Consider the following 26,655-nt stretch of genomic DNA (forward strand, 5'->3'; position numbering starts at 1 on the left):
CATACTGAAGGTCTGCCCATGTCAATTGTTTCTTACCCATTTTCTCTTCTTCCTCTTTGAGTTCCCAATCCAAAGCAAAATACTGTTTACTATCCTCTGTAAGTCAGCATTCCCAGTAAGCATCCTTTAAATGAAATACTAAATAGTGATGATATCAGGAGGATATCTGGTTGAAGATGGTGTAAGGATTTGGGACCATGGGATGCCTCAGTTTAATAATCTCATTCATTATTCTTGGGTCCTGCACCATTCTATAGGTTCTATCTGGTTTTTTACTCATCAGGATGGGAGAATTATAATGACACATGCATGGCTCCAGAAGTCTTGTCTTTGGTGAGAACTCAAGAATAGGTGTAATCCCTTTCCTTCCATCTCTTAAAATAGGGCATTGCTTCTCAGAGACCACTTGTCTAGGTTGTTCCAAAATAATCTGAAGTCTCCATATCTAATTTTCCATTTTTGCTCAGGACTGTCCACACTCTGGGTTCACTTTAGCTTAAGTTTAATCAGAGAATTTACACAGTGTTACGGATGTATCACCTCTGTATCATTTTTATAATATTGATTTGAATTCCCAATGTAGCTACTAATTCTCTTCCCAAGAGGTTGCAATCACAATTTAGATCAAGTAGAAATTCATGCATCTCGTATTTACCTCCCACATCCACTAGGCGTGGTTGAATCAGACACACTCACTCATATTTTTCACCTACCCCTTGAATAACCAAAGAACATTTTGACAATTATCCCCACTTTGGCATAAGATCCAAAGTCGACCAGATGTCTACTTTATCTACCAAGTGTCTTCCTGTGTCTACTAGGAAGTGTATTTCCTCTTGATCCAGACGCAGTTTGTATGTTTTTAAGGGCTCCTATGTGGTGAGTCCTTGCTGTAATGGGAGCTAACAATCTGTTTCCATCAGCCATCAGACTTCCTCCTCACAAGAGCCCACTTACCTGTGGGGACATTCCCTCTTCCGATGTCCTTCTTTCTTAAAAATAGGACATTAACTCCTTCTCAATGTTCTCTTGGCTGACCCTCTACCACTGGGGTAGACATATTCCTGTTAAATCCTGGTGACTGCCCCCTTCCCTTTTTTCCTTGGTGACGCTGCACTTTTCGCTTCAGGGGTTGTAAAAACTGTTATATTATCATTGCCTTCACCTTTACCTTTTCCTCATCCCTTCTCACATACACCTACTCTGCTTTTCTAACCACCTCACTCAGGGGCTTATCCTGCCACTCTCCATATTTCTGAATTCTTATATCAGGCCATGATTTGGTGACAAACTTTACCTTCAGCACTGTATCAAAGGCTGGTCCGTCAGGGTCCAACTTTCCTTTCCTCAAGGCATCCCTAGTCCTTTCTAGACAATAAGAAGGACTCTAGATTTTTTTCTTACTGTAAGAACATAGCATTGTTAGTTCTGGGAACCACTGCTTTAATTGCTCTAATTAAATACCCACTATAATCTCAAATGTAGGCCAATCTGGCTTAATTATTCTGGTCCCATTGAGGATCTGCCTGGGAAATTGCATCAACCACTATAGGCAAATTTTGTCCAGCCCTTTCCATGGCCTCTGGGTGTTCATCCTCCCACAGTTGGGGAGCTTTCTGCAAATCATGCATTTTTCCTGTATCCTGAGAAAAGATGCTTTAAAGGAAATCTCAGTCCTTCCAAGTATAATCTGCATTTCCCATATATCCCTCTATCTTTTCCCCCGCCCCTAGGGAGTCATCTAAATATGGGGGTAATTCGTTTTTCACTCTCTTATCTCCTGAGTGGCAATTGGCACAATTAAAAACTCGAATCTTCCACCCCAGCTCCCTAGTGGAACCTACATAGGGGCATCTGGTGGATTCCTGTCTCCAGTGTCCTAGGGGTACTGGGCTCCCTCGCTAGTTCTGGAGAGGGATATGATGTCCTGTCCTTTTGCCTTGCTGTACCTGAGGCAGGCTGTAGGAACAGTATTTCTTTGTTTTTCCTGTCCTGAAAGTTGGAGACACAGGGAATCTGCAGCTGGCCCTGGAACTTTATGGATTTTGAGGTTGGGGGAAAGTACTGGAAAACGTTCCAGTCCTCACTCTTATTCTTTTTTTCATTTCCTTCTCCTCCTTCTTTTGTTTACTACATGGACTCCTGCTGGTACTTGCCTTAACCATATTTTTTCCACATTCATTTTCAAACAGTCCTTTCCCAGTATAATTTAAATACAACGACAATTTTGACAAAGACTAGCATCATCTGTCCCAAAAGGGGGCCATTTAAATCCTCTCGGCAGATCATATTCTGGCCAGATAAAATAAAAATATTCTATGATTATTTCCTTGGTTACCTCCCGGGGAATGCAAAACCATCACAGAACCTCACATCCTCCCCAGAGAACTATCTGGGGATATTCCATGATCATAATCACTATTGTTGAGATCCGCTCTCATCTTTCCTTCACTGCCTTCCCTGGGCATCTTTCATGCTAACTCCCCGAAATTCCCATTGTACCATGTGGTGAGATTTTCAGTGATCCCTCCCTGTGCACTTCTTCACGGACCCCTTTGGTCCATCACTCACTGGTACTCTCAAGTACCAAGTGACTTATTCAGTGCCGGCTGTTGCTGAAGGGAGTGATCATCTGAGAGTGGATGGGGTACCCCAGGAACTCTGTTTGCCCTCTGCCAACCCTGGAAAGTGAAAGCTTTCCTGTATGAGTCCCCAGTTGTGCAGAAAATCACTCTGCCAAGGGCCAGTGTCCACAAAGAAGACAAGCCCTGCAAAAATCAACTTTATTCAAATAAATGGAGATTCCAATGCAACATACCCCTGTGGTGTCTCTCAAGTTTTTGGAACATGCAGCCTCCTTTTTATCCTAAATTCCCAACCACAGGTTACCCTCTCTCTTTCTCACTTTGCTGAGGTACTCAGACTGCCTAATGCATATTCCACCTTTAACATGTACCCCCCATATCATACATCATGTGATCATTAAAATTAACCTAAAGTCCACCCCGGCAGAGAAGTTACTACTCATATGCCTGTTAACCCTGTGCACTCTTCCCCAGATCTCAAAAGTTTAGATCTTGTTGGATTCTGTAACTAACTTGTGTGGTTTGATATTTGTAAAGACCCTCACACCCATTCTTGCAGCACATGAATGGTCCTTTCATGCTACCTAGTTATAGAGTTTGTTTGTGAAGGCCACTCACAGCTGTTCTTCTATTACTAACCAGCTAGGAACTGGAATTAGCTTCCCTCATTACCTGGCTTTCCTGTATTGAAGACTATCCAGAGGGAAGACAAATGGGAATAGTGTGGGTAAAAAAACCAACCTAAGAGTGAGAGGCCTTTTGGGCATTGTTGCTGTGATAGGCTTAGGAAAGAAGCTGCTCCCTAATAGGCCTGCCCTCTGGATCAGAGAGAGGGAGAGAGGATAGCAAGGCAGTTGATGGTATCAGAAAAGAAATATGCAGCCTTTACCTCATCACCTGTTACTTCTTCATTCAGGGCAGAGCATTTACTGTGTACAGACAGTCCAGCTGGTGTTGGTAAACAGAAGCTGACCTTCACAACTGTGGACTCAGCCCCATGTCCCCAACTGAACACTTACACTCTTAGCTCTAGAACAGACTAAAATATCAACAAGCACTCCCTTTCTCCCTTCCTTGGATGTAGTGCCACCTTAGAAAACACAGTCTAGAAACAAATAATTACAGTGAGCAAGGTATAGACAAAAGGTAACGGGGGAATGGAAGAGAGCAGAATCAAGAGATAGCTACACCAAATTACTGGAATACATTTGCAAATTATGTGGTAGCAGTATATGGTAATGCATTATTTGAATAATACTGATAGCATTATTATATACTAAATCATAATCCATATACATTGGGGAGAGAGTTAAGGTAACAGCAAATTCACCTGCTTAATACTTTATAACAAGTTAGTATGATAAATTATCCATTTCTCGACAGCAGTCAGTCCTTCTGTCAACCTTGAAATGGTTTTACAGAGAATGAATTTGCTTTTAGAGAAAATGCAAATGTTATTGTGTTATTGCTTAGTACAACAGTTTCTCAGCCTTACAAAAAGTTCCATCAGGATATAAACAAATAGTTTGTGCAAAGATTACTCCTAAAAACAGCAAGGGTCAGGCAAGATGCTCCATCGTCTTCGTGCAGCTCAGTTACGAGTGAGTGGTAAAAGTATTAAAGGAGTACGCCCCTGCCAAGGTGTAACTCCAAAAGCTGACCAAAGTGTCTCCCTCCATCTTTCTCAGAGCAGAGGGGCGCCTCAGCATCAAAAGGAATAACTAGGATCTCCCCAGAAGAATACTGTGTTAAAAAGTTTAAGATAAAGCTGCAAATTCCTCTTTCATACCTTTTTAGCAGTTTGTTGGTTCTAAAAGCTGCCTCCCCTCTGCTGGGCATGTTGCACACCTCTTTCCTGCCAGCAGCCCCACCCAGCTCTCGCCTAGGTGCTGGAGGAGGTCCACCAGAGGAGCACAAGCCAGCAGTGCAAGAGAAGGCAGCACACCCACTGAGCAGCTTCCAGCGCCAGGTGAGCCTCTGCGATGCTCTTCTTGCAGGTGACGCTGGCACCGTGGCCACTTGGCTGTCCTAATCCATCTTAGGACAAGAAACGCAATAACAATAAACACAAATACAATCATGACAATGTTCAAATGCAAATCAATTCTCTTCTCTCCATGTCTGAGTGACAGTCAAGCTGAGGACCGGGTCCCTTCAAAGAGAAAACCTTGCTATAACTCAACTATGAAGTTTCAATCAGCCTTTCTAAACCTTTCCAGCAACACCCTTCTAGTTCTGTGGGAAGACCTGCAGCTGGGACTCTCTGAGACACTGAGCCATCCTACTGGCATTCCCTGGAGCATGCAGCCCAGTGCAGCTCCCAGAAGGAGCTCCCACTCCAATCATGGCAAGGCAGCTCTCTGCTTTAGAGCGAACTAGAATTGTGTAGTGGAGAACCCACCCAGAGAAGTCAGGACAGCTGAGCTGCAGAAAGCAGCCTGTGTACTGACCAACTGTCACAGCACTTCTAACCCAGGACTCGAGCACCCTCCTCTGAGTTTTCATTTGCTACCTTTCACACTGCAGCATATCGTATGAACCACTAATATTTCTGAATCACTGAAAAGTGAAAGAAGATAAATTCTTGTTTTCCAGAGGGACAGCACAGCCTTCAAGGCACTGGTGAACTCTGCTGTTGGAAGAAAGAGTGATTTAAAACACAGTGGTTCCCTTTGATGCTTACTGTCTTAGACATCACATTAATCAGAGCATTGTGGATGGCTGATGTGCAACCATATGCACTTTAAGTAAAAGCAGAGAAATCAAGGACATTTAACAGCTCCAGATATGTTATTTTTAAACTTCAAAAGTAATAAACTATTTATGAAGTGCCACCGAGGGGAGTATATTTCTTTGAACAGTTTGCATTTAAAAAAAAAAAAAAAAAGCCAATTTTTTTTCTCAGGTGCATACCAATTTGCTGCAATGTTAATGTGCATGCAGACCTCAAACAGAATCACTAGCCATTGCTAGCTTCCTTTTCAACTAATAGCAGCAGAAGTAGATTTTCATTCACCCTACAGAAAATGTGGGAGAAAATTCCAAAACCAAATAAAAACAGAACAAAACAAAAAAATCCTCATGTAGCCTGAAGCAGAAAATTTCCATGAATGGGAAAATTCTGAAAAGATTTGGGCTACATAACCTACCAAGCATCTCCTCTGGTCAATCTGAGCTCAGGTGCCACTGTTACCATAGCTACCATGAAAGAAAAGACATTATCTTAGAAGATAACCCATTTTCCCCAAGGGACTGCCCAGGCTGGGAAAACACCTCAGAGGCTTTCACCAGAGGTACTATAACATAAGGAAGATGTAAGATCAGAGGGTAGCACTTTTTTACACACAAAAAAAAGAGTTAAAACTTATTGTGTTTTCCCACCATTCACACAAACGTCTAAGGAAGAATCTTAGATTGAGAATCTTTGGCAAACAGCCATCTCTGTCTGAGGAAGTAAGGTCCCAAAATAGTCCTGCACAAAGCTGCAGCTGTTTCTTGCTGCTGCAGCTCTGAACATGAACATTGGTTCGCCCAGATGTGCGGACATTTAGCAATTCGTATTCTGTACCCAGCCAGTATTCTTTCATTTTCTGTGCAGTTCCTGCACTGTTTTCTTTCCCAGGAAATGGCTGTTTTATCCTAAGTGAGGCTCTGCTCTCAGCCTTTTGAAATATTGAACATCGACTGCTCCTTTTCAGTTCCATCTTCAAGAAAACAATCTTGCAATGCTTTTGGGTTTTTCTAATTCAGCTGAACACAATTGAATTAAGAAGCAGAATAAAAATTTCAAGTCCTATAAAACCTGCAAGATTCTAGTGTGTATGTATATATATATATAAAAGTAACTCTATTAAATGAAAGTGACAAAACAGCATCCTTCCCTGCAAATGTGGACCTCTAGTAAGTATGGTATCCTAAGTGTGAGCCTTGTAATCTAGTAGCTCAGTTACTTTCAAGAGGAAAAATAAGTCTGTTTCAGGAGGGTTATTGGAAAAAGAAAGGAAAAAATAGGTGAAACTAACGAGAACAGTTTATCTATCTAAAATAAAGTGACTGAGATATTCAGCATTATTTCTGTAACTAGAAAAGAATTATTAATTTTAAAAAGAAATGTTTCTATGCATAAAAGACAATCGAATTAGTTTAAAATACCATCAAAACTCATTTTTAAAGGACTCCAGAACTACAGATCTTCAGGATGCTTCCCACCACATTGCTATAAGCAAGTAAAGGAAAAGCCTTTCTGTCATGAAAAGAACAGCCATATTGTTTTTTATTGATTTCTTCTGCAAGTATATTGATAAATGAGAAAATTTTTGAACACAAATGGCAGCTGGGTGCCTGAACTATATAGCCTTCATGGGGACAGGACCCTAAGTGTTACTTCTGCTTTTGAAAGACAGATAGCAATAGCAAGTAGGTATTCTGCCTACCTACTTATCAACCTAGAGTAAAAATGTAGCATAGAGGAGCACAGGCGTAGGAAGACAGCAGAAGACTTGAAAATTGGACTGTAGACATATAACCAGGCCTATAACAGGGTTAGTAAAACTCTCCAAGGTCAGCTACTGATCAGCAAATGAATGCAACCCTACGATCTGAGTAATGTCAGCTTCAGATGTAGCAAAGAGAGCAAGTAAGAGGTATTAAAGATAAAGAAGTCACCAAAAATGGTGAAATCAGATATGGACTGGAAAAACCAACTGTACATAATTTGAAATATAAGTGTTAGCATCATTTAACAGATTAATAATCATTATTTGACTAGACTATAAGACTTTTCTAGACTTAGAGTAGACTTTTATTCTCTGTTCCTTTGGACCATTTAAATGTCACAAATTAGTGCAATGAATTGCAGGATAATTTGGCAAGTTAGTGGGCAATTTGGATGAAACAATTTGGTAGAGAATCTGTGCAAATTACAGTGTTTAAGTGTAGTTTAACAGAGTGAATCCACTGAAAACCTTCAGCTTCAGTGGGAGTTCAATCCGTGCAGCTTCAGTTAGAGTCTCACCCAGCTCAGAGAACCTGAAATTTCACTGTAAGCAGCAGACTCAGTGCAACTTCAATTAGTATATCTTGGATAGTAAGGATGTCTTGGACCTTTGCTGGCCACCTACTAAGCCCTCTGGGAACAGCACTGAAAGATCATCCAACAATTTTCTTGGTCTTGCAGCTAGCTAGCGCAAACAGGAAGTTAACTGGACTTCAAAGGTCTTCCTCATCTTTGCTTCCACTACAGAGGAACAGGGGCTTTGTGAAAAGGATACAGAGTCATGGGAAACAAAAGGTTTCCTAGCATCACTGACCAGTAGTAGACCCACAAAACAAGGCTAAAAGCCTTGAGCAGTGCTTAGAAGAACCTGAAAAACCCAGATGTGAGGAATCAGATCTCTTCCACACAAAATGTACTGCCGCTTAGAAACCCAACAGTTTCCTATATATATCCACAGCAAATAAAGCCCCAGAGAAAAGAAGCAGTGCCGTAATTCAAGTAATTTTGTGACTTTTTATTAGAATAGGCTCAGAAGCAACACTACAGCAAATGTGACGATGGAACAGAGAATTTGTAATTCACAACATGAAAATATCTTGTTTCCAAGTGACAGACTTACCTAAAAGATGGGAGTTGAACAGAAACCAGAGCAGTTTGAAAAAATTTGAATACGTCCTACACCATTAGTGAGTAGCAGATAATGCCAGACATAGCACCATAAAACAATGAGAAGGAGGCACATCACTAATACATGGCTTCCTGCTGAATATCACAGCAAGAAACACTCTGACAGAGCAATGTGTTACAGACACTCTTGCTGAACTCAGCTGCGTGATGCCTTGACCTCTTGCCATGCCAACCAAATGAAGCCAGTAAGGTGGTCCACTGGCAGGACTCAGGGAGGAATTCCACTGCAGGCAGTCAAAACAGTGACTGGCCTTCAAATAAAGACTTATGGCTTGGGTCTCCACACGGTCTCTGCATTGAATCTTTCTTGAACTTGAGCACTGCAAAGAGCAGAAGACGTGTTTATCGGAAAAGTAAGATCAAGGGTACTGAAGTGAAGCATTCCAATAAAACAGCTCCTACCAGCTGAAACTCCGCTGCTGCATGCTAGACTTTGGAATTTTAGCTAAGTGTTGGAGGTTGAGTGTTCCCCTTTTTCTCTCTGTGGATTTTTTCCCATTGTTATGCTAAGAACCTGTGGCTACCCCGTAGCTCAGACGGCTAGTTTCTCTCGCGGGGAGAGAGGGACAAGAGGGGGAAACACGCCATGTCCAGGCAGCAGGTAAAGGAGAGGTTTGGCAGTCGCTCTCTCTCGCTCATGGAATCGGCGGAAAGACGGCCGGTGCTGCTGCCTGTCACACCCCCCGGCCATCCCAGCGCCGGGAGCCACGTTCCCTGCTGTTGGACTGCTGCCTTCCCTCTTTCAGTCTGCCAGCTCCGGACACCCTGCTGGGCACCGCGACCGACACCGTGAGCACAGAGGTCTCTCCCCCATCCCTGTCCCACCTGGGACGCTGCCACCACCATCACCCCAGTCCTCCCGCAGCTGCGGCTGTGGGATCTGCCCACAGCACCGGTAACTGCAGGGCAAGGAAAAGGTGTCTGCAGCTGAAAAAGGACTAAAACTGAGTTCTTGTTTGTTCGTTGTCAGTTTCATAGCTGTTGTTGTTTTTGTTTGTCTTGTTAGATATATTAGTAAAGAACTGTTATTCCTACCTCCATACCTTTGCCTAAGAGCCCCTTAATTTCAAAATTATAGTAAAGTGAAGGGAGGGGGGTTTATACTCTCCGTTTCAAAGAAATGCTCCTGTCTCTTTTAGCAAATACCTGTCTTTCAAACCAAGACACTAAGTGATATAAAGACATGATTGTGTTCATACAATCTTTTAGAAATAAACTGTTGACTACGTCTAGGGCTGTAACTGAACACAGGTGCACCTAGACTCGTTTCTGAGAAGTTTAGAAAGCAGTGGGGTCCTTTCTGAACCTTATGACTCAATGGCAGTATCTCCCTGAATGTTTGTCTGGCCGTGTCCCTATGAAATCAATAATCAAGTGTACCATGTCATCAAATCTTGTTAAATCACTGACACTTCACCATTAAACTTCGTTAGCTTACTACTTTATATCAGTGAAGTATATTGTTGTTTCTCTCTTATGAGTGAAGTGCATTACTCCATCCTCACCAGTCACTTCTGAAGGACCACTTAGAGAGATGCCAGAGCTAATCTGAATTTGATTCACTCCATTTGAGAAAAATGCTGGTGTTTGCTAGTTCTTTAGGAAAAAGCACCTTGACACCGAATACTCTCGTTGTGTGATTCTAGTGATGCCTTAAAGGCTTCAATTGGCATTCTTTCTAAAGAGAGGACCCTGGATAGCCAGGTCTTCCTGACCATCCAGACAGCTAAAGCTACCTTTTTAATTACTAATCTATGTGCATTACAAATGCACTCTGTGACTAATGAGATAATACCATAATGCCTCATTCCACTTCAACCCTACAGGTGTCAAGGGACTTGAAATGGGTATAGTAATACCAGAATTCAGAAGGTAACCACTAGCAACACAAAGACAGAATGAAGTTATATAATATGTCCTCATGATACCCTCCCCCATCATGTACTTCTTCGACAGGAGGGAAGTGTCTGTGTGGAGGGGAATAGGGCAGTAGAGGCAATTCCAATGATGACAGAGTTAGTCTGAGATCTCAGTCACTCCTGATTTGGAATAAGGGAATGGGGTATCTATCATGCAGAGAGAAAACTACAAACAATGCTCTGCAAGGTACTTGACAGAGATAACTAATGTCTGAGATGTCTGGTTAAAAGACAGCTCCGAGCCCAAAGCCTTTCTGCTATATTAGCACCACCACAAATCTAGGCTACCTGTCTCTGGGCTTTCCCAAGAGGTCTGAACTCAGACAGAGAAAGCTATCATCTCCTTGTGTAGAGAGTTCTAAGTAATCTCATGGCCCTGTCATATCCTGTTACAGGAATTATTTCACCCTAGGTGCTTGTTTAAATACTTGGTTTAAGGATAGCCCTAGTTGTTTACTGCCTCTATATTTCTTCCTCCACCAGTTTGAAAAGAAGGCAAAGGCTTCATAATGTTTTAGATCAGTACAAAATTGAAAGAAAATACATGCAGGAGAGTAAAGAAACTAGGATACAGAATCTGAGTTACAGAACAGAGAAAGAAGAAAATAAAGAGCAGATTTGTTACCTACAGGCCATAAGCTTCATATTAATTTTCATTTCCATTATCACTAAGGTCACTATTAAACAATTGGTCATTACTGGAAAATAGATTTGTAAGCCTTTCTTTGAGATCTAAACCACTCGGAAAGTATCTTCCTACCATCTCTCCTGTACTGCAAAAACCCACCTTTATTTCTTCAGGTAAGTTATATAATATGAGTGTAATAGTTTATCTGTACACATGGTATTATTGGTATTATCCTAGAGGAAGACACAGGGAGATTAAAAAAAGGGGAAAAAAAAAGAGAGAGAGAGGACCATTAACAGATTTAACACAAATTCAGAGTTAGACAAAAAAGAGAAAGAGCCAGGGCATGGGTGCTATGCCAACATGATCTCTTAGAACAGCTCTTTCTCCAGGCTCATTAGTTTTGCCATAGCACTTGGTCATGGGCTGTGGTGAGTCTGCGTCTATACACTTAACAGAAATACCTAACATCTCAGACTCCATCCATGTAAGGCCAACAACTGGCAGGAACTGAGCAGCAGTCTGACATCTTTTATAAACCTTGACCTTGCTTAGCCCTTCTTATAAGAGTTAAAACATAATCCTCTTCACCATTTTCACTCATGCATGGCTGATGTTTCTACCTGTGCTATGCTGGATGCATCCTTACAAATGACCTGGTTGTGAGAAGGATGTGGCTGTTGGAACTGGTCCTGCCCATGACAGGGACGCTGTCCCAGGAGGAGATGAGGTGCAGTGGTGGGAGAACAGGATGCTGTTGCTGAGGTTTCAAGCTGTGGCTGTCGTGCTGGCTGCGGCCCGTTTCATACAGTGAGGCTGCAAAGGAAGAGGACCATGAATGTAAAGGAGCACCACTAGCCTCTATGGTGCCAGCCCAGTGACCCAGAGACAATTGCACCATGCTGTTCACCCTGTTGCTGGCCTCAGCTGGAGACATGTCACAAATGTCTGGGCATGAAGGCAAACCCAGAGGGAAAGCAGGACCAGTCCTTAAAAAACAACTTTTCCCAAAAAAGACCACATGCACCTCTACTTCCCATAACTGTCATTGTTCACAATGTAGTGGATTCAACTAAATTTCTTCAAAACACGTCGGATCTGGTACGGAACAGTGACTCTATTGCAGTTAAAAGTCCTTGTCTATTTTTCTTGTGTCTTCAGCTGAGGCCACTGATGATACAAAGACAGGCAGCCAGAATCTGTGGTTTGCTATCAGCAAGAGCGTGTGCAAAGCTGTAAACTGGCACTCCTTTCTCATGCTAAAGTAGATATTTGCCTTCTTTCCCTGCCTGCCCAAAGGTACTTGCACATCTTTAATTTGCACATGCTACTTCAGCTTTTGTACCCTGAGCAGAAATTACAGATTTGATGTTCCCACCCATTAGTCCCCTCTGGCAGGATTGCCCCAAGGATCAGTGAATATGCAGTGCTGTCTTGCTGCCGCTTATTTCCACCACAACCAGGAATCAGGTGAGGTCATGACAACTCTGCTTTTCACCCTGTGTCCTGCAAATGGAATATTCAGTGTCACTCTGCAGTCTGGTGCAGTGACATGACATGTTGCCCTCCAGCAGACCTGCTCTAGCAGGCCTGAGACTGATCCACCCCCTGCCTGCACCCCGATATGTTCCCATCCTGCTTGCTAGAGGCTATAAGGTAGATATGCATGAAGAGGTGGAAATTACAATTAGAGCCAAAACAGGGACATTACATTTCACTCACAAACTTATGAAATATTAGTAAAAGCTTAGTGCAGTAGTAGACCCTAATTCACCTAGTGGATTATGATCACAGTGCAGTATTCATGTTATCTACCATGGGATTTCAACATTTGGTTGAAAAAGAGAACAGAGGGAGAGAAAAGTGCAAAACTAGTTGAGTAGCCCAAAGCAATGTATCCCAGACTTATTCAGGCAGCCACTACATTTCCTGGTTTACAAGAGAGAACTGGAGAAAGGGGTCAATGCTTTTACCTAGGTAATTAAAGCCTAAAATTAAGTGAAACAGGAGAAAATTTCCAAGCAACATGGTGCATGAGTTTCTCTGCGCATGGTAGACGAGGAAATTTTTGAACTCTATCAACACATAGCACTGCAACTAGAAGACAAATTTATTTTGCAGGACATTTTAAAAATATTTAGGAAACCCTGCAACCCTAAATTGAACATTGTATTTGAGCAGCACCAATTTTCGTCTCATCGTGTTGTAACAAATGGAACTGACACATATACAGCCAAACCGAGGCAGAATGAGCAGCAGCAACAGTCTGAGATTACTGAAAATGATATGCTTAGAGACAAAATTGTTTTCCATGTGACTGACAAGAGGCTGGGAGAGAGGTTATTAAGGGAAATGGATTTGTGCTTGCAAAAAGGCAATAGATGTCTGCCAGGTCTTGGAAGCCATGCACTGCTAGAAGCGATAATGTCTGGGCAAAGTATTGAAAAGTCTGTATAATAATACTGTCAATGGAAACAGCATGAAAAGTGGCAGATATAGAGCTCAGCCGTGAACAAGACATGCAAATCAGCAATAAAGACAGAGAAGGCACTGGCCTTCCTGCTACTGAAAATTGTTCTGCATGGACAGCAAAGGAGATGCTAAGGCCAGAGCTTTCTTCCCCCAATGCAAACTTTTTCCAAAAATCACAAGAACCCAATGTCTCTTCCTAAGCTATGCCTGCCAAAAGTAGAAGTAAGAGGATGTCTCAGTTTTGGAAAACATTTTCTGGTGCTGAAATTGATAATAATATCTGATTTTGTTAAAGAAGGTCTAGGAACTGACCAATTAAATAAGATCCTATTTAATCCAGAAATTAGGAAACAGACACCCATATCACTAATTGTTGTAGAAAGCTAATGCCCAGAGTCATGAAGGAAAACAGAGCTGCAGTACATAACTATCTACAATCACAGAAAAAGGCATAATGATGAGACTATAGGGAACAAAAAACATTGTATCTGTAATCTGATGAAATTACTGAAATATTAATGAAGGAACATTACTCTTTTATGAACCCTGTGCATTGCTCAAAGATCCCTCCAGAAGCTGGGAGAGTGGAGACAGAGGACACCCAGCTGCTATGACACAGTGTGCCAAATACGGGTTTTTTTCCTCTTTCTTTCTCCTTTCTTTAACAATGATTCCTGCCTGCTCTTCTGATGCTGCTGTTTTCATGTGCATGGAGTTGGGCCCACTGGGAGCTAGTCAGAGTGATGGCTGATTGTGCAAAACTTTCCTTGAGTGCAGTTCAATGCCACCCTTTGTGGGACTGTTTAGGCACATCAACAAGCCAAGCTCTTCTATTCTGCATGAGGCAAGGCAAAAGGAGAAAATAAAAACTTTGAGGAGGAATCAAATCCTAGGAATAACCTACTACTACATATCCATACCCTTTGGCCCAGCAGAAGAGCATAGGATGAGTAGTGCTGGCAAGTCTTAAGGGCAGTGACCTGGACAAGAGATTGACAAACTTGTATTTCAGTTCAGCATGGACTTGCCGCCTCTTTAACTCTGCCACTTTTGTTTTCCTACTCCTAGCCACTCATATCTATGTGTAAATATATAAAAATAGAAAAAAAATATTTATATATACTATAGCAAAAGACATTAGAGATTTCTGAGCCAGGCAGTGCTGCATCAGGGACCAGCTCATTTAAAGCTCCAAGGTCAAGTGAACTTGCAGAACTGGTGAGAACTAGTGCACAGCCCAGAAAAGATTGGTGGAACTGGACCTAAGGCATCCATCAAAGGGGACTGGGGATGATGAGCCATACTCTGGGACTTGGCTTTGCTCATCTAGTTAAAATCAGTAGCTTTTGCATAAGCAGTTTTCTGTAACTGGTGAACTGCCTGGAATGCTGCTTAAAAGTTCCAGAATTCTGAGGGGCAGTTTAATTACAAACTCCTATGAAGCTGGGAGATGCCATGGAGGAGGTTCCTGCTGTGAACAGCACAGGCATAATGAGTCAAATTCTTCAATAGACGCAAACCAGCTCAGTAGAGGTTGTCTGTAGAGTCGCTGCCAGTTTTCAGAAAAGGTCTGATGCATTGATTGCCACGTTTCTTGCTTCCTGAATGTCTTGATTCCAAGTGGGATACTTAATTGTTTGGGTTTTTTTTCTAGGACCTGCTGTAGTGCTGTGGTTTGCATTTACTATGAGAATAATGTTGATAAGACACTGAAGTTTCGTGTGCTCTGCTAGTGAGCAGGTGCACAAAAAGCTGAGAGGGAGCATGGCCAGGACAGGGCCTGAACTGACCAAAGGGATATTTTATATCACAGAACTTTATGTTCACTATATAAACTGAGGGAAGTTGGCCAGAGGGCATCCGTTACTGCTCAGGGACAGACTGAGCAGTCCTAAGTGGGTGATGAGCAATTTCATTGTGTACCACTTGTTTAAAATTGAGTTTTATTCCTCTTTATCTTTTTGTTATATTCCTTTTCTTTACTATTGTTGTTGTTGTTACATAGTTACCTTATTTTGTTTATTAAACTGTTCTTTTCTCAAGCCATGGTACTTGCCATTTTCCAATTCTCTTCTGCATCCCACCACAGGGAAGATGGGTGAACAAATGTCTGTGTGGTACTTAATTGCTGTCTGGGTTTAACTACAGTACTTAGAAATGCACTGAAATAGACTGACAGGAATCTTATCTTGTTTGGAATCCAGGCCTATTTACCTAAGTAATAGAGAAAGGGCTAGAGTATAGAAATTTCTTCTCCAATTCCACCAAGTATCCTGTCATCCTCCCTGGTGTTCCTGCTTCTCTAGATCCCAAAGCCTTTATTAAACCTCATCCCTTGGAGCTGCAGTCAATTAACAGGCTGTAGTTGTGATGGGCTGTTAAAACACCATTGTCAGTGGTGTATTTGAAACCTGTATCTGCAAATTGACTAGTGTACGAGCATGAGAATCAAGTGTATTTTTAAAATTGTGTCATCCCTAATTAATGGATTTTCTCAGGCTTAAATCATAATCAGTCCTAGATAACCCTCTGGCAAGTGGCAGATACTTACTTTAATATGTATTTGATCTCTGAACAAAATCTTTATTTTCAGGGGGATTTTTCATTCTTATTGCTAATTGTTCCCAATGTACAACTGATGCTTCTCCCCAGAATCTGTTAGATTTGTCTGCTGCATCTGTGCCTTATACAAAAGTGGTCCAGAAAGCTACAGCCTGAACTATGGCAAATGGTTATTATTTAGATGCATTTAAGATTTTCTACATCAGGCTGAACAAATACAAAATAACCTGGAGAGTGCTCTGTTTGGTAAATCTATTGCACATTGTTATTAAGGAGCAAAATGAAATCTAAAAAGTATACCTCTGCAAGCCACATTATATATAGCTACCACAGAGTTTTCCAAGAAACAGTTCAAAATGAAACAGGTAGTAGGCAATGAGGCATTATTTGCTACCTGTAGGGCAGATAACAGTCATCCAGTTTAATCACCACCATGAGTCCAGGACAACTTTCCTAGCCAGCATCTCCACTTCAAAAACAAACTGTACAGCATCTCTTCTGGAGCCTGTCCATGTCAGCTAAAAGCTCCAGCTGAGAAAGAAGTCATCATTCTGGGTAAGATATTTCCAGAGAAGCACATGCCGATGACGTGATGCTGCAGAGCACCTAGATGGGATCAAAGACAGTGACTGTGAGCTGTTGTTCCACTTTTCCAGCCAGACAGGATAGGCACTACAGGGATAAGCTACCTTAATGAGGTTTTTACCTTGCTCTTCTGCCTCTAGCTAGCACAACAGACCTTTCATCCTTGTGAGGACCCTTCTCTCTTCAAGGCTGATCATGACAACTTAGATGTCCCTGGCATAGAGAGGACTACCCCGAGCCACTCATTCACTTGTGGTGTCTGCTGCCTCTGCTTTGTGGGCTAGCCATGGCTCAACCCTTGCTGCAGCTCTGAACACAGTTTTACAGGACTTCTAGGGCCTAGGATCTCTTGGATGAACTTGGACATGTAAATCATGGCTGAGACATGCACTCATAAAATGATTCATTTAATCTAAGCAGACTTCTTCAGAAAAGGAGTATAAAGGCACCAATCTCTCTCTTTTTTTGTGTATACTGATGCAAACACAGTATAAATGTGAAAATGACTTTGTTGCTACAACTGCTCAGTCCTTCAGCTTCCTCTCAAAAGAGAAATGTTCACCTTTATCCATGTGTTTCCTCGGCACCTGAACTGCCAAAAAATGAATTCTTTTCTTTTCTCCAGTGTGACAATGTCCCTCCCAGCCTGGTAATCACAATACAATTGCATCCGCACAAGAAATACATCTACTCTGCAGGTGTATTCAGGAAAGATGTAAAAGGTACTACAATCTCTTTAATATGACCTTGGCTTTCTAAAAACCGAAGTATTTCTCTTCCTCTGCTGTAACAGAAAACATACTTTCTTAACGATCTTTTGATATATATCTAGCAAAAAATTATTAATATCTGGTGTCTTGAGAAAAATTCATTCTCAAAAGCTTTTAGTATCTGAATTTTTCTCCTGCTAGACACTTTGTATAATGTAGGGGCATATTTGCAAGGAAAGAGAAAACCACTGACTTGCCGGTGAGTGTATGAAGTAACTGAATTAATTAAAATAATATAGCACTTAGAAATTTTTAGAGAAGCGTCTCTGCTGGGAGGAAGGACATGCCAAAGTTTTATAGGATGGATTTGTAAAGGAAAAGAAGTCAAAGATATGAAGTTTGCATAATACCATATAACTGGTTTTATTTCTCTCAGGATATTAAAATATTTCTCACACAGTAGCAACACTACTCACAAATCACAACTCAAAACTACTATGCCTGGTTTCCCTGAACTGATGCTAAACAAAGGAAAAAAGCACAGAGAAAACTAAAGCCAGGAAAGCTACAGATATATTCCAGAGAAGTTCCTACGTCAAAAATTCAAGAATAAAAGTGTTCCTTCGAGGGCTGTAGCCTGCTTCCACACTAAGACTAACTTAAGCCTCTACATAACAACATCTCCTGGGAAGTTTCACAATTAACTGTAAAACCTCTTCTGTAAACCTAATGGGTTGGCTGCTGAATTTACTGCAAACTCCAGAGACATTGTAATCCTTGGCAGTGTATCTAGAACATGCCTCATATAAACACAAAAGAGCCAAGGAGCAGGCTTGCCCCATGTTTCCTTCTAACTTTCTTTCTCCTTCCCTGCAGTTACAGAGAGCACAGGCCCCCAGTCACAGGGAGAGTAGTCTCTCATCCATGCTCTATGGCACCGCTCTATCCTCTACATACTGCAGCACTCATGTATCCTGTCTTACTACTTTCTTTTGGAGCTAAGAGCAAACAGGGACATGGCTTCCTTAGTAACACCTGCTCGGTGTCAGGGTACTCAGTGCTGCATGTGACGTGTATCAGATATCACTGGAAAAGCATGCACAAGCATGATCTGCAAACAGAGATCTCCAAACAGCTGTTTGATAGGGAGAGCTGTGACTCTGGATGTGCTGAGCTCAGACATTTCCACCGCTGTTGCCTACCATAAGCAGCCATGCTGTTGGCAGAAGACGACAGTACTCATGTCTCACACTCAGTTTGCTGTTCTGCATGTTAAACTGCCCTCGAGAGTAGATGGTGCTAAAAAACACCATCCTGCACTGGAGTACGGGAGGCAGTAACAATCTGACAGCTCTCAGATCTCAGTGAGATCTGAACACAGGTTTGCTGTGTCATTATAATTCTCAGTCCACGAGCAGACATATGTGAAATATGTACCATACCATATTCTTGCTACCAGGGCAGAGATGAAACTTGGTGAAGCAACAAAACTTGTTGACTGGATTGGGGCTCTATGCCAGATGATACAGAAAAGTTGGAGCTTGTGCCAGCATTTACACTCAATTTCATGTGTGCTTTATGTTTATCTCATTATGACATCCTACCCTTAAAGGGAAGGGAGCTTACAAGATTCATAAATTCTCATGGTCAAAAGTAATGACAAAAGTCAGTGAATCCACAAAAGCTTTCAGAGTTCTATTAGTAAATTACACTCTTGGCATGGAAATTTGTATAAATTAGTCCCTGATATCATGTATGAACACATGCCAGTAGGTTTTGGATAAAGGAGTAGAGTGAAAGGAAAGAAAGAGACATGAATTACAGAAGAGGAGAGAGAATGAAAGGCAAAGAGATCACCAGTCCTGGCTCCAGAAACCAGCTGGAGTGTCCTGGGGGTGCCTATATACACCTGGGCTGGGTGGGAGTACATATTATTTTCCCACTCTTTTCACTTTCTATACAACTTTTTTATCATGCAGAGTCCATTCTTCTAGGCTTTTCTGGAAAAGGGTTGGAGGGCTTCAGGGGTCTGGAGTAGTCCCTTCCCACTTCTCAGCCTCATCCCTGTGCTTGTGCTGTGTTGTGCTCATCTCCAGGAGCCAGAACAAGGACGTTTGTCCCAGAGATGTGCTGCCCTACTTCCTTATGGCCTCTCCTCCAGCCACATCCTGTTCTTTCTCAGTGTATATTACCAATAATTCTTGGCTGTTATCACCAACAGTCCATGGTTGGCTCCACAGCTGTCTGGATATTGATGTTTGAGGCATTCACATGAGTCCTCTTGTCTCCTAGGATTCTACACTCAGGAGTTAGCATTTTTCTTGCCCTCTTGGCAGCAGCACAGAGCTGTATGCACTCTTAGTTATGCAGCCTTGAAGTCAGTTCTGCACTCAACAGCACAGCCTTAAAAGAGGGAATAATCTGGAACAAGCTGAAGTGAAGGCCCTGGGTGACAAACATGCCCCAGTCAGCTTCACCGTGTTTTGCTTCTCTCCCCCTCTGAAACAAATCAGCTGTCCTATGAACAGGAATTAAATGAAAGGCTGCTTGCACTGCTGTTCACCTCCTGCCTTAGTTTTGTCTGTTCCAGATATGCTCCTTCAACATTTAGCAAAGACTTATCAAACAGGAGTTTGTTGAGCTCCAGCAATAATGACTGACCTCTCCTGGTTGGGAATCCCTCCATCCTGCCCCCCATGTAGGCCAAGCTGTCTGGAGACAACCTGCTACCATAAAGCAAGCTGACAGGGAAAGAAAAATACCAGAGTGCACTTAATAACTCATTCAGACAAAACTGGTCATGGATTTATAATAAGTTATTTAACATTTTTATTTTTTTTTCAATTATTTGTCCAACTGTTGGAGCTGAAGGAGTCATTTAGTTTCTTACTATGCTTTTACTGTGTAAATACTTAAAGCACTTTACATCACAAAAATAAACAAATGTCCCCAGCTGTTCTCTTCTCTCATTCAGATTCTAAATTCTGGTCCAAAGAATGGTCCATCACTTCCCTTTTTTTGACTGTAATACATTTCTGTTCTGCTCGTCATATCATCAGTATTTCTATGAACAGAAGGACAGTTGCCAGCAAGTGGAGCCAACACTGATTAGTCCAGAATCTTGTTCAGGCAGCTACCAGCAGAATAACAGACCACCCCTGGAAAGGCAATAACAAAATGACTAATCTCACAAGTTTGATCCTTGCCCTCAAACTTCCATCTGAAGTAATCAGCAGGTCAGGTATTTTTCAGTTCATTCCAGAGATCCAGGAAGGAAAGGGTTATTTTCCTTATGAAGAAGTTTACTGGAAAATTGAACCTCTTCATACTTGCCCTTGCAACTGCAGGAGCACAGCAGACACAGGGTGACGTGGGAGTCATGGAAACATTTAGTTGGTAAAGACCTCTAAGATACAGAGGTAGCCCTGAGCGGCCCACTTTCTGCTGTGGAAAGCTGTGTACTCTATCCCATTCCCACTAGGATCAAGGGCACCCAAACACCTCTCTGCATCGATGGTAGAGGTTGCCTGCCCTACTGGGCATCCTCATTCTTCTCCTGACAGTCAGGTGGTTAAGCAAAGCCTAGCATGAGGCAACCTAATTCAGTTTCAGGCCCCAGCTATGGCTGTGGTCAGGGTTGCAGCAGCTAGAGATCAGTGGGTTTAGTGGGATAGTTAACAATCCCACTCAGCTTCCCAGCACCCTAGGGGTGTGGGAGAAGCCCATGCCTCTCCCATCAGCAGAGCCCCAAAGCAATTTGCAGCTGATTACTTTGTTCCACCCCTGTTGGTGTACAGCTGACAGCTGACACATGGAAGGTACAGATGACTTGAGAAATCAGCTCCCTTCCTGACTCACATGGAGGAAAGATGCCATAGTGACAGCCAGTTGCAGATATGAGAGAAATTGAAAATTAAAAATAAATAAATAAATACACCCCAGCACTGCAGGGTGATATTCTAATGATATGAAATGGATGTGTCAAAAATAGGATACACCCACTTAAAATGAATATCTTTTAAAGAAATGAATGTTCTTTGCAGAAGATGAAAGGCTGAGCTGCATAACACATGGGAAGGCAAGTAAATGAGTAATGGTTCCAGGAAAGGTAACCACTCCAATGTGAAGAGCATTTCCAGTTCCCTGCACTGCAGCTGTACAACTCTTTAGTACAGATCACATGCATTATGCACATTTTAATTTCTTTGCCAGGCCTCTAGAAAGACTGAGTCTTTGAAGCCAGATTAAGATGAGCAGCACCTGGTCACTCAGACCCACACTGAGTCCACAAGAGCAGCTCTGTGAGCAAGTCCCATGTCTAGACACCCATAATTCCTTATAAAACTGGACAAATGAGTGATGCTTGGGTGACAAAATTTAGATCTTGGAGTTAAGAGGTATAAACTATTGTCTGATTTAGACAGGTACCACCAGCCAGCTTTAAGACCTATGCCATTTCAGCAAGCTATATGTTGAAAGGAGGCAAAAAAAGATTCAGAACTAACAACAGACAAAATTGCACATAAGCTCCTAGTGCAACATGATATTTAACAAGTAAATGGATTTCCATGTGTATGAATGAGGGAATAGGATTTAGCACTGAGGTCTTTCCAGCTTTCTAAACAGAACTGATGAGTTCAATGTCAGAAGCCCATAAATTGTTCGCTTGTCTATGCTTTTAAAGGGATGTTAAAAATAGATTTCCTTATACTTGCAAAAACGATGTTTAAAAAGAAATTGAAGAGACTTTCATGAGAAAAGAAATACTGGTTTCAGGACAGCCTTATTGTATAAGTGATTCAGGGAGCCTGAGCTGCTTATCTTTTCACAAAAAAAATTCAGAAGATAGAGGGGTGACTTGATTACAGAGTACAGGCAGATTCACTGAGAGAAAATCACAAATATTAAAGGGATTTTTTTAAATGGATAGAAAAGCCATGCATAAACTCACTATCTGGAAGTTAATGCCAGACAAATTAGAAACAAGGAACAATTTGTTACAGCAAGGATGATTAACCATTAGGACAAGCCATTTCTGAAAGCAGTGGATTCGCTTTTTCTGCTCAAATTCAGAAAGAATATTTTCTTGGCAGGGAAGCTTATTCCACAAGGTTATGGTCCTATATACAGCAGTAATAGATGAAAGCATATCATCTCTATTGCAGCAGTTTGGGCTGGATGTCTCTTCTGGCCTTCATATCTGTCTTTCTCTGGAATGAAGTAAAAAAAATACCAGACCCAAAAATTATTGAAAATAGCCTCTTGAAGGTAAGGGTCAAACTTTTGAGATCCTTTTTAACCTCACAATGGCCCTTAATCTGGCTATTAATGACAATCCATCACATTAAAACCACATCTCCAATCTCAAAATAATTTCCGGTTTTATTCCTAAGGAAATTCAATTGGATCAACATGGAACTGATGTAATGCCCCAACTGAAGCCAATTATTAGCTAGAGTGGGTGTCATTTTCTAAGCCCTTCTCTAGTGGCCTGCTGTGCCAGGAACAATATTCTTAGAGTTTGTATGAAGGGTGGAAAAACTGCAGTAAAACTGTGTATCTTCTAGACAGAATCAACAATTTTTAGTGACAGAAATCCTACAAACAAAAGAATAGAAAATGTCGCACATTTATAGTCACACAAGGGATCAACTTGTCTACTGTTGCATACAAAGCAGTTATATAAGGGTTGATAAGAAATTAAGTCAAACCTGGCATCTAAATAAACTCAGTTTTTGACGATGTTTTACACTACAGTGTATTCCCTATCCAGCTTGAAGCTCACATTAGCCAACTGTTTGCTTCCTAAATGCTTTTTGGTTTTGTATCAGACAGCAAGGCGACCTCAGCAGTTAGAGCAATACAAAGGGAGAACTTCTTGTGGCAGCAAACTCAAGTCACCTAAGCAGATTATTTGTTTGGTCGCCCAAAAGCTTCTGCAGCGAAAATAATGGAGTAGCTGTCCTCACATTCTAGAGGGAACAAGTGTTTGTTTCTGAGAAATCCTTATACTGTAGCTATGCTGGATGTCCTTTACAAGAGCACAAGTATTTTTTGTGTGCATACACGGCAACTCTTCCTGCTCCCACAGCCTACCAAGGGTGGCACCCAAACGCAGTGACAGGGCAGTCTCTAGTGGCAGAGCAATCAGCAACAATTACTGACCATATTACACCTCTGCTTTTATCTAGGTTGCAATGTTCTATTGTCTTCGCCTTGGTAATTCCACCCCATAGCTAGCAAAGCTCTTTGGGATTAGCACAATATGCCTGTAAAAAGGATTGCTGTGAGATGCTCTGCCACGCCCAGACTCTCTGTGATTTGACCATCTGACCCCAAAATAGGAGGGAAACTTGTTACTCCTGAATCACGCCACTTTGTTTGCCTGGACAAGAGTAACTTAATTTCTGGCAATCCAGAGTATATGTTTCTGTGGAAACAGGGACCAGCAGAATGCACACTCGTAGCCACTGGTTTGCTCCAGTCTCTATGGAAACAATCATTGCATGGGAGAGAAAAACCTAATGATTGCAAACTAATGACTTACTGGAAGCTTTTCTTTGCCTTAATTTTTCTTTTGTTGTCCTTATTGTTATAAAATAAAGAGGGCATACATGATGATGTCTCAAATTCATGATATGATAAAGGTCAGAGTCAGAAAACGTGGGATGAAGCTCCCAAGAGTTCAGGTAGCCCAGCAGCAGCCCCTGAGAAATATCTAGGATGCAAATTGTGGGCTTGCATTCTGTAGAGAGAGAAAGGTGGGAGGCAGACCCACCCAGCTTGCAGGTTATCTTCGAACACAGCTCATCCCAGACTCCCAGGCTACCAGAACTAGTGAAGGCAATGCACCTCAAGAGACTGACCATCACTCGCATGCTGAGGAGGCAGCCCTGTGGTGATAAGGGTCTTGGCAGAGGGAGGACACACCCATGTGGTAATGACAAGGTACCCATATGACTTTCCCAGTCCCTTCAACTTCCTAAGCTTTCTTCACAGAGAAACCCAGTTATATCGCCCTTCCTTTGCTTTTTGTCTCCTACAGAGGTTGATGAGTCTCACAACATGACTCCCACGCAACTGCCTTGCTTTCTGTGACATGACCTCCAAAGAAATACCATCATGGCAAGATAAAAAAAGATCCTCCCTGTTAAAATCAGCTGAGGATTTTCACACAGTCTACATGCGACCCAAAGTTTTCATGCATTTCTCCCTTTTCTTCTGAGCACCTTCACACTGACCTTCTGCAACTGCTTTTGCTCACTGTTTTCTTCCATCCCTAGGGTTACTAACATCTTTGGCCCACATATATTTTCACAAGAAAAACTCACACAGGCACCTTCTATTTCTGTCAGCACCACTGTTCAGGATTGTTGGTTATTGTTTCACCTCATTTTGCCTTCTACAACCATTCTCATCTCCCATTCCCTTCTGGTAACACAGAGATATCCCACCAAGCGATGATGCACTGTACTGGACAAAACCTGTGCTGCACTGTGACTCACCAAACACACAAAGACATGTCACCATGTCCTCAGGATGTCAAAGCCCATCCAGTTCCTGTCTTTGTGAGTACAACGGCAGCGGGTTTCAGCCAGAATATCCTTGTGTAAAAGGATTGGAAATGGTGTTGATGTCCATAAATGGGAACTGACAATCAGGGCAAGACAAAACGCAGATGGGGAAGACTGGCAGTATGATGAGGGCCTGCAGCCTAACAGAGATGCAATCTTGTACCCACACAAACGTAGTACACAGAGGTTGGTTAAACACTGGAAAGCTGAATCCGTGACTCATGTCCTAAATCCTTTACTTGACCATGGCCTGTAAAGGTCAGTTCCAGCAAGCATCCTTCCAGGAATATACCTTGTCCCAGTTTCCCCATTTATTCCCTTGCCTTCAGTACGGTGGATTATGTAGAGCTATGGCATGGTTAGTGTGACTGCTCCTTCCTTTGGTAGCTATTTATGAGCAGCAATCCCACAAAGTGCTCTACTGCCTATTTCTGCCACACGGTTTTGTGGTGAGACGTCCTCTCTCTTCAGGGGCAAAGACATTTCATGTTCAAGCAGAATTAAATGAGGGTATTCAGGTCGCTGTTTCACATCCCTACAACAATCTTGTGAACAAAGCTTCTTTCTGCTCAGGCAATCTAAATAAATAAAACTCAGTGCTAATAATTATCTGACTATAAATACATGGCAGGAAATAATTGTCCCATTTCCATGACAAGCTTAAATTGTTGTTGGCACCTTAGACTAGCAAAATGAAAGGTCCTAACATTCATACCACTTCTTAATTGTTCCACGGCTGCCAGAAAATCAGATCTACCCCATTTTCAATGGGATTTAGGAGCTCAGGGCAGGAAGATATTTGTGTTCCCACCAGACCATGCTAGATTGCATTTTTTTGTGTACTACAGTGATAGCCAGAAGTCCAAAAGCTAAATAGTGACACATATTCTTACTCCTGTTTGCCCCTCATCCCAGCATAGTGCTCTTTTCCCTAGAGAGCTCTCATTCTGATTAGTAGTTATGAGACAGAAATGAGTCAATACTAGTGCAAAAAATTTGTTCAGAGGAAAAAAAAGAAAGAGGAACAATAAAATTGCATGTCAGAAATACAGTCTTTCAGAGCATAGCAGTATTTTATCTTTTGAAAAAAATATTTTCTCTGCATCCAGATTGGAAAGCCAAGGAAAAAGTAGTTTTAAGTATCCAATTACAATTAAATGCTGAAATATGGATTTTTCTTCATTCATTTTAATAGGCCAGAAGGCATATTTGTCTCACATCAACTGTCATAAAAGCAAAACAGAAGATTCAAAGTTCAATATTGGAATGGGTACAGATTCTGGTAATGCTAAAAGCATTGTAGTCATAAAAACAAGGGCCTAACAAATACTTCACAAATACTTCACAAGACTTTCAGATTTTCTGTCAATCTTTATGTGACTGTCTCCTCCACTTAGGATCGAGCAATTGTCCCTCCTTCTCTGGGACACATCCAGAGTTACAAAGAAGCTCATTCAAGAAAATGTTAAAAATGTTCTGCTGTGAAAACCAGATTCAGAGACAGAGACCCTATAATATCCAAATCAATGTTCATGCAAAAAAAGATCAAGTAGGTCAAGGCATAATAAATATTTACAGAACTGATGGGAAAGGTGAAATGAGAATGTTAAGAAGAATTAGTGTGTGGCTGCTGAAAATCAAAAATACTGAGCAATTAATTACCTAGCTAAAGCTGCTTTCTTTTACTATTTAAAAGTATCAGAAATACAGAGAACTTCATAAGTCCTTATTCATAGACTTTAAGTGAGTTGTTACATCCTGGCATTATATCTAACACTGCAACAAAGTCAAAGTGGATTGGGACAAGAGATCTGCAGGATGACAGTATCTACAAGGTAGTAACTCTACATGTTGATACTTCCACTTAAGGTATGAGTATTATTTTTATAAATGACAAATGAACTGTGATAGTGACAAGGTTTAAACAGCATATGGAA

The 26,655-nt window shown here is 41.7% G+C and overlaps 2 long non-coding RNA genes across 2 annotated transcripts in view; one reads left to right on the plus strand and one right to left on the minus strand.

The window, feature by feature from the left end:
* Positions 1-26,655, plus strand: part of LOC148219795 (uncharacterized) — a 107,344-nt gene that overhangs the window by 21,383 nt on the left and 59,306 nt on the right. The gene's annotated exons all lie outside the window — the stretch shown is intronic.
* LOC148219796 (uncharacterized) overlaps positions 8,081-26,655 on the minus strand; it is a 47,683-nt gene continuing 29,108 nt past the window's right edge. Inside the window, exons 2-3 of the long non-coding RNA XR_015799244.1 lie at positions 11,439-11,631; positions 8,081-8,588 (exon numbers count right to left, since the gene is read on the minus strand). This is a non-coding gene — a long non-coding RNA (uncharacterized LOC148219796). The remainder of the gene's footprint in view (positions 8,589-11,438; positions 11,632-26,655) is intronic.

Source organism: Sturnus vulgaris, chromosome Z (genome assembly GCF_052056855.1).
Source record: "Sturnus vulgaris isolate bStuVul1 chromosome Z, bStuVul1.hap1, whole genome shotgun sequence".
Classification (NCBI taxonomy): Eukaryota; Metazoa; Chordata; class Aves; order Passeriformes; family Sturnidae; genus Sturnus; species Sturnus vulgaris.